This window comes from Triticum urartu, chromosome 6A (assembly GCF_056163025.1).
Source record: "Triticum urartu cultivar PI428250 chromosome 6A, HENAU_Tu73, whole genome shotgun sequence".
NCBI classification, from domain to species: Eukaryota; Viridiplantae; Streptophyta; class Magnoliopsida; order Poales; family Poaceae; genus Triticum; species Triticum urartu.
In genome coordinates this window covers 303,327,732-303,336,731 of record NC_141878.1, presented here as the reverse complement: position 1 = coordinate 303,336,731, position 9,000 = coordinate 303,327,732, and positions in this window count along the sequence as shown.

The window sequence follows — 9,000 nt, the reverse complement described above, 5'->3', positions numbered from 1 at the left end:
GGTGGCTGGTGGGTGTCAGTTTCTCCAACTTTAGTTGAAACGAGTGTGGCTACGCCCGGTCCTTGAGAAGGTTAAAACAGCACTAACTTGACAAACTATCATTGTTGTTTTGATGCGTAGGTAATAACACTTCTTGCTCAGCCCGTAGCAGCCACGTAAAACTTGCAACAACAAAGTAGAGGACGTCTAACTTGTTTTTGCAGGGCTTGTTGTGATGTGATATGGTCAAGACATGATGATATATAAATTGTTGTATGAGATTATCATGTTTTGTTGAAGTTATCGGCAACTGGCAGAAGCCTTATGGTTGTCTCTTTATTTCATAAGATGCAAGCGCCAAATAATTGCTCTACTTTATGGCTATGCGATAGCAATAGTTGCAAGAGCAATAATTGGCAAGACGACCATGTGATGACACGTTGATAGAGATCAAGATAATGGATATCATGGTGTCATGTCGGTGAAGATAGAGATCATGACAGTACTTTGGAGATGGAGATCAAAGGCGCAAGATGATCATGGCCATATCATGTCACATATATTGATTGCATGTGATGTTCATCTTTTATGCATCTTATTCTGTTTTGATTGACGGTAGCATTATAAGATGATCTCTCACTAAATTTCAAGGTACAAGTGTTCTCCCTGAGTATGCACCATTGCCAAAGTTTGTCGTGCCGAGACACCACGTGATGATCGGGTGTGATAAGCTCAACGTTCATCTACAACGGGTGTAAGACAGTTTTGCACACGCAGAATACTCGGGTTAAACTTGACGAGCCTAGCATATGTAGATATGGCCTCAAAACACTGGAGACCGAAATGTCGAGCGTGAATCATATAGTAGATATGATCAACACAATGATGTTCACCATTGAAAACTACTCCATCTCACGTGATGATCGGACATGGTTTAGTTGATTTGGATCACGTGATCATTTAGGTGACTAGAGGGATGTCTATCTAAGTGGGAGTTCTTAAGTAATATGATTAATTGAACTTAAATTTATCATGAACTTAGTCCTGATAGTATTTGCATATCTATGTTGTAGATCAATAGCTCACACATAGCTTCCCCGTTTATTTTTGATATGTTCCTAGAGAAAAATAAATTGAAAGATGTTAGTAGCAATGATGCGGATTGGATCCGTGATCTGAGGATTATCCTCATTGCTGCACAAAAGAATTATGTCCTTGATGCACCGCTAGGTGACGGACCTATTGCAGGAGCATATGCAGACGTTATGAACGTTTGGCAAAGCTCGGTATGATGACTACTTGATAGTTTAGTGCACCATGCTTTACGGCTTAGAACCTGGTCTTCAAAAATGTTTTGAACGCCACGGAGCATATAAGATGTTCCAAGAGTTGAAATTAGTATTTCAGACTTATGCCCATGTTGAAAGGTATGAGACCTTTGACAAGTATTTTGCCTACAAAATGGAGGAGAATAGCTCAGCTAGTGAGCATGTGCTCAAAATGTCTGAGGGCTACAATCACTTGAATAAAGTGGGAGTTAATCTTCCAGATAAGATAGTGATTGACAAAATTCTCTAGTCACTATCACCAAATTACTAGAACTTCGTGATGAGCTATAATATGCAAGGGATAACGGAAACGATTCCTAAGCTCTTCATGATACGGAAATCGACGAAGGTAGAAATCAAGAAAAGCATCAAGTGTTAATGGTTGACAAGACCACTAGTTTCAAGAAAAAGGGCAAAGGGAAGAAGGGGAACTTCAATAAGAATGACAAGCAAGTTGCTGCTTAAGTGAAGAAGCCCAAGTCTAGACCTAAGCTTGAGACTAAGTGCTTTTACTGCAAAGTGCTGGTCACTGGAAGCAGAATTACCCCAAGTATTTGGCGGATAAGAAGGATGGCAAAGTGAACAAAGGTATATTTGATATACATGTTATTGATGTGTACTTTACTAGTGTTTATAGCAACCCCTCAGTATTTGATACTAGTTAAGTTGCTGAGATTAGTAACTCGAAACGGGAGTTGCAGAATGAACAGAGGCTAGTTAAGGGTGAAGTGACGATGTGTGTTGGAAGTGGTTCCAAGATTGATATGATCATCATCACAGACTCCCTATACTTTCGGGATTAGTGTTGAACCTAAATAAATGTTATTTGGTGTTTGCGTTAAGCATGAATATGATTTGATCATGTTTATTGCAATACGATTATTCATTTAAAGTCAAAGAATAATTGTTGTTTTGTTTACATGAATAAAACCTTCAATGGTCATACTGTTGGGGACGTAGTAATTTCAAAAAAATTCCTACGCACACGCAAGATCATGGTGATGCATAGCAACGAGAGGGGAGAGTGTGTCTACGTACCCTCGTAGACCGAAAGCGGAAGCGTTAGCACAACGCGGTTGATGTAGTCGCACGTCTTCACGATCCGACCGATCAAGCACCAAACTCATGGCACCTCCGAGTTCTGCACAAGTTCAACTCGATGACGTCCCTCGAACTCCGATCCAGCCGAGCTTTGAGGGAGAGTTCCGTCAGCACGACGGCATGGTGACGACGATGATGTTCCACCGATGCAGGGCTTCGCCTAAGCACCACTACGATATGACCAAGGTGGATTATGGTGGAGGGGGGCACCGCACACGGCTAAAAGATCCAAGAGATCAATTGTTGTCTCTAGGGGGTGCCTCCCTCCCCGTATATAAAGGAATAGAGGAGGGGGAGGGGGCCGGCCACCCTTGGTGCGCCTCATGAGGAGTTCTACTCCCACCGGGAGTAGGACTCCCCCCTTTCCATGTTGGAGTAGGAGAGGAGAGGGAAGGAGAAAGAGGGAGAAATGAAAGGGGGGGGGGTGTCGTGGTTCTAAGACTGACAGTAGAATGGGGGGTAGGTATGAGGAGGCAAGATCCTAGCTATGGAGTAGTTGTACACACGAGTTTACAAGTTTAGGCCCTTCTCGTAGGAAGTAACGGCCCTACGTCTTGATGCCCTGAGGCGGTCGACTGGATTATATGCGTGTGTGTGTTTACAAAAGATGCGAACTCCTGTCCCGGAGGAGGGGGTGGCTTATATAGAGTGCGCCAGGACCCCAGCTCCCCTCCGTTATGCGGGGTTCAATGTACATAAAGGTGGAGCGTTATAGGTAACGTGCGTATTAAAGTGTTATAAATGGTAGTTAAGGCTATGAGTAAACGCCCGACCGTTGCTGTGTAGAGTGGCTTCAGATCTTCTGTTTGTCGAGTGACTTCTGTGACGGTCGAGTGACATTGATTCTTCCGAGTGGAATGTCTCTGGTCAAGTAGATGATGGTACCCTTTGAATGTTGCTGGCTTTAGGGTGAAGTCCTTGGGGAGGTAGTCTAGGTCAGGCCTATGACCCTAGCCTGGGTACATAGCTTCATCATTAGCCCCCGAATGGTTCGGGGCTTGAGTGGAGAAGGAGTTGAGAATTCCTCCGATTCAATTTTTATGCTCTGGTAGTGACTTATCGTGACCAAGCGAACAACCATAAGGATATCAACTCCTTTCCAGTCGCCTTGATCCATTCTTGAATCTACCGAGTGAACTTTACTGTGATGTCTTGAGTGCTGGTATGGAGAAGATATTCCGTCTGACAGATTGCCCTGCTGCACGCAGATATCATGGGATTTGGATTTTGGGGAAGCGCGCGAGATGGGGGAGGCCGTAGTAATCGGAAGGGATTAGGTGCAGCCGCCTCGATCACTGCGCCACCTTTTTCTCCACGTACCTCACGCGCGACTGTTGCGGGATTTGATTGGGTTGTCCGGACCCACAGGTCAGCCACTCAGAAGTGGCCCCATATAAGGCGTCGGGCCGGGGTTTTCTTTGAACAGTTCGTCTTCGTTCTTCTCTTTCCCTCTTAGTTTTCTCCGCTGCATCTGCTCCTACTCCAGCGTTGCCGCCCCGTTCGAGCTCTGCTCGCCGCGATGGGGAAAGAGAAGACGGTGGAATTGGAGCACGCGAATAAGGCGACGGCGAAGGCGAAGGGGAAGAAGTCTGGCCGGGGCGAATCTTCTTTGAGGGCCGGCCTGCCGCCGGGCTGGATCCAGGGAGACTGGATCCGCTCGACAATCCGTCAGGACAACATCGACGACCTGGTCGAGGGGGGATTGATCCCCCATGAATCGGCACGACTCCCGGGGGACGAGACCGAGCCACAGCCACATGAGGGTGAGCGCGTTCTCCTCGCTACTCACGTCGGCCGCAGGTTCTCCTTGCCTCCCCAGCCTTTCTTTCGAGGTTTTTTGAACTTCTTCGGGGCGCAACTTCACCACTTTACTCCGAATACCATCGTATACCTTGCTGCTTTTGTGTCCAAGTGTGAGAGCTTCCTGGGCTGTCGGCCACACTGGGGGCTCTTCAAGCACATATTCACATGCCGTTCTCGGTCGGTCAAGAAGGCCAACCCGAGTGATGAGAGGACGCAAGTGATTCAGATGTGCGGGGGTCTTGGGATTCAGATGAGGAGTGAAAGTACTTTCCCAGCCATGATCCTTCCTGAGTCAGTCCAAGGGTGGCAGTCGACCTGGTTCTACTGCAAGGACCAGCTGACTCCCGGTCAGTCGACTGGACTTCCCCCCTTTTTCATGGCCCGAGTGGAGAAGCCCTCTTCCTTGAAAGTGATCCCAGAGGAGAAGACGCAAGTGAAAGTGCTGGTTGAGTGAGTAGTTCAGCTTGTCCGTGACGGGGTAACCAGTATGGATCTGTTGGAGGTCTTCCTCAGGCGACGCATCCAACCCCTTCAAGCTCGTGACCATCCGATGTGGATGTATTCGGGCACTGACGACACCACTCGGATCCATCCAGAGGAAGTCGATGATGCCACGTTAGAAGGGTGGCTGAAGAGCATCACTGGCAACAAGGACAACCCCAGGGGATCTCGAGGATTCCTCCGCTCAACAACTCGTATGAAACCGACAAGGTATGACTCCGAGTGGTCGAGTGCCTTCTTGATTTATCAATTAGCTGTTTGGTGTTATCCAACTGTCTCCTATCTTGGTTGTTGTCTTCTAGGCCCTGACTGAGATGTACTCGATGCCAAACGGAGAGCAGGAGCAGGACCTAGAGGGGGAGGCGAGTGGAGGTGAAAGCGGTGAGTGGCACTCTGACGTCGAAGAGGACGAGGACAGCGACGACCCGAGTGAAGAAGAAGAAGAGGTCGACTCTCCTCCTCGTAGGGAAAAACGATCCAAGCTTTCTCACGATCCCGCAAGTGCCCGCGGGAAGGCGACCGTGCCAACTGGGCAGTCATCGAAGCGCCCTCGAACGTCTTCTCCGGCGCCGACTGAAAAGGCGTCGAAGCAACTGAAAGCTACGTCGTACAAACCGCCAAAGGCCTTGCCGAAGATCAAAGTGCTCATCCCCATTACTTCCGGGTATTAGTTGGACTTGATTTCTTGTTTTAGTACAAGTCTAGATTTGAGTCGACTTATTTCGCCAAACATGACCGACTGAATTCTGAAATTTGTAGTGCTGCTACTTCTAGGACTTCCACCCGCCAGTATGAAGATGAGGACATGGAAGATGCGGTCACCTCCAACCCGGGTACAATCCTCGTGATCTTGTTCTCTATTGTATAGTTGGTTGAATTCTGGTGACTCATTTAGGGTCGACTGATTTCTTTGCAGCCCCTCCCAATGTCATCGAGCTTCCGGATGATGAAGAGGACGTGCCGCTAAGGCCTAGGAAGAAGAAGGCAATAGCTAGCAAGACATCCCAGTCGGAGCCGACGATGGAGCGAGCAGTTCAACGGCCCGAAGATGTGAGTAAGGTTTCTGTAACCTTTGCTGACCCAGTGTCGAGTGTGCGTCCCGCATCGTCGACTGCTCTAGAGCTTGCTTCAACCATCCAACCTCATGCCTCGGATCTCCAAGCCGCTATGTCTGGACCGTCCATCCCCTTCTTTGCTACCTATCATGTTCCAGAAAGCCAGTCGGACACCGCTGCAGAGGCTATTCATCAGGCTGGCATAATGATGGAGCAGGTGAAGGCAGTGCACGAAAGCAGTCAGGCTGCTTATCACGCCAGCGCGGCTCTTCGAGCCAATGTCCAGGTAAATCAACTTCCGACTAAATTTGTTCTTTTATGATATGTTATCCGAATGTTTTCCTTCGCGCAATCTTTCACTGTCTTGCACTTCGAGATTATACACCCACTGGGCGGACCGGCCGAGTGGAATCCTAACTAGTGGGGGCACGCTTAGTGCACCCACCAGGTGTAGTCCCCGAGACCGCAGTCGACTGCTAGCAGTCGGTTGGGGTCTGAGTAGTCTTGAAGTTTTATTCATTCGGAAATAAATAATCTTTGATCTTGTTGATTGATATCTCTTTTTCTCACTGTAGAAATCTTGTACGCTTATCTCCAAGTTCTCCGAATTTGAGGAAAAGCAAAGGCAACTCAACCTTGACCTGGAGTTGGCTCATTAGAACTTGAAGAAGGCTCAATATGAAGTCGCTGGTACGGAAGGTAACAACCCGTCGACTGCTTATCTTGACCATCCCTCAAGTTATCTCTTCATTCTTCTGCTTGATCTAAATGTGTATTTTGCAGAGAAAATGAGGTTGGCCCTGGAGAAGAAGGATCTGGACCTTGCAGCTACGCAGAAGGAGGCTCGGGAGAAGACTGCCCTTGTTGACCAGAAACTGGCTTCGGTCGGAGCACTGGAGGAAGAAATCAACAAGCTGAAGTCGTCTCTCACTGAATCCAATCGAGAGGCGACTCGTCTGGAAAAAAGATAAAGTGGCTCTGACCGACCAGCTGGAGAGCATGAATCGCAGGAGGAACGATTTGGAGGCTTATCTGAAAGCTCTTGCCAAGAAACTCTTTCTTATGCTCAAAGGTACCTCTTTTTTACTCGACTGTTTTACTGTTTGCAAGTTGGACCCGACCAGTCGACTCATTAACTCTTTGACTCTGCAGAATTCTGCCAAACTTTGAAGAGGAGACTGGACGGGTCGAGACAGGCTTGGACCCTATCCTTTCTCCAGTCGGCGACGAGGCTGCCATGAATGTGCTTCGACTGGAATCTCGCGTCGCCAGTGTTACAAGTTATCTTGCCCATCTGAAGGTTGCAGTTTCACGCATCGACTCATCGCTCTGGCCAAGGGCAACGCTTCAGAATGATCTCGAGTCTCTGATGGCTTGACTCAACGAGATCCCTGGCCGAGTGCAGGAATGGAAGAAGTCCTCTGCCCGATGTGGCGCTGACGTGGCTCTCTCACTGGTCAGAGTCCACTGCCGAGAAGCTCGAGAGGAGAAGTTGGCAGCGATCAAGGTTGCTAACACAAAAAGGCACGACTTCCAGTCCTTCATGGAGACTTTTATTGCTGCTGCCACTCGGATCGCGGATGGGATTGATTTGGATGAGTGCGTCGAGCCTGCAAGTCCTCCTCCTGCTGAGTGAACAAACTTGATACTTAAACTTGCTTTAAATTTGCCTCGGAATGCCGAGTGGTTTTTGTAACCGTTAAACTCCTTCGGGCCTGATGCCCGAGTACTTTTATCTTCGTTCTGAAACTCTTGAGATTTTATCTGATCTTGGTTTATCTTCTGCATGTGCTTGCGTTTGCCTTCAAGTGGAACTTAATCTTCACTCGGAATATTTTTTGAGATGCAACTCTGAGGGAGATATCTCAGTCGACCTACACCTCATCGTCCTTGCGTATAGGGATGGAACAGACATTGTACTTGTGGCACAGCTCCATGGAGACGATTGCAGTCGACCTGCACCTCGTTGTCCTTGCGGATAGGGATGGAGCATACATTGTACTTGTGGCGTAGCTCTGTGGAGAGGATTGCAGTCAACCTGCACCTCGTCGTCCTTGCGGATAGGGGTGGAACGGACATTGTACTTGTGGCACAGCTCCATGGAGAGGATTGCAGTCGACCTGCACCTCGTCGTCCTTGCGGATAGGGATGGAGCGGACATTGTACTTGTGGCGCAGCTCCGTGGATAGGATTGCAGTCGACTTGCACCTCGTCGTCCTTGCGGGTAGGGATGTTTTTTTTAACTTAGGCGAGTACTAGACTGCAGCTAAGCCCCCGGGCGTGAGGTTTGCTCATCACTCGGTAGAATTTTTGAAACTTAGGCGAGCACTGGGCTGCAGCTAAGCCCCCGAATGTGAGGTTTGCTCATCACTCGGTAGGATTTTTGAAAGTTAGGCGAGCACTGGGCTGCAGCTAAGCCCCCGAGTGTGAGGTTTGCTCATCGCTCGGTAGGATTTTTGAAACTTAGGCGGGCATTGGGCTGAAGCTAAGCCCCCGAGCATGAGGTTTGCTCATCGCTCGGTAGGATTTTTGAAACTTAGGCGAGCATTGGGCTGCAGCTAAGCCCCCGAGTGTGAGGTTTGCTCATCACTCGGTAGGATTTTTGAAACTTAGGCGAGCATTGGGCTGCAGCTAAGCCCCCGAGTGTGAGGTTTGCTCATCACTCGGTAGGATTTTTGAAACTTAGGCGAGCATTGGGCTGCAGCTAAGCCCCTGAGTGTGAGGTTTGCTCATCACTCGGTAGGATTTTTGAAACTTAGGCGAGCATTGGGCTGCAGCTAACTCCCCGAGTGTGAGGTTTGCTCATCACTCGGTAGGATTTTTGAAACTTAGGCGAGCATTGGGCTGCAGCTAAGCCCCTGAGTGTGAGGTTTGCTCATCACTCGGTAGGATTTTTGAAACTTAGGCGAGCACTGGGCTGCAGCTAAGCCCCCGAGTGTGAGGTTTTTTCGTCAATCAGTAGGATTTTTTCAACTTAGGCGAGTACTGGACTGCAGCTAAGCCCCCGAGTGAGAGACTTGCTCATCACTCGGTAAGATTTTTTCAACTTAGGCGAGTACTGGATTGCAGCTAAGCCTCCGAGTGAGAGACTTGCTCATCACTCGGTAGGATTTTTTCAACTTAGGCGAGTACTGGACTGCAGCTAAGCCCCTGAGTGAGAGACTTGCTCATAACTCGGTAGGATTTTTTCAACTTAGGCGAGTACTGGACTGCAGCTGAGCCCCCGAATGAGA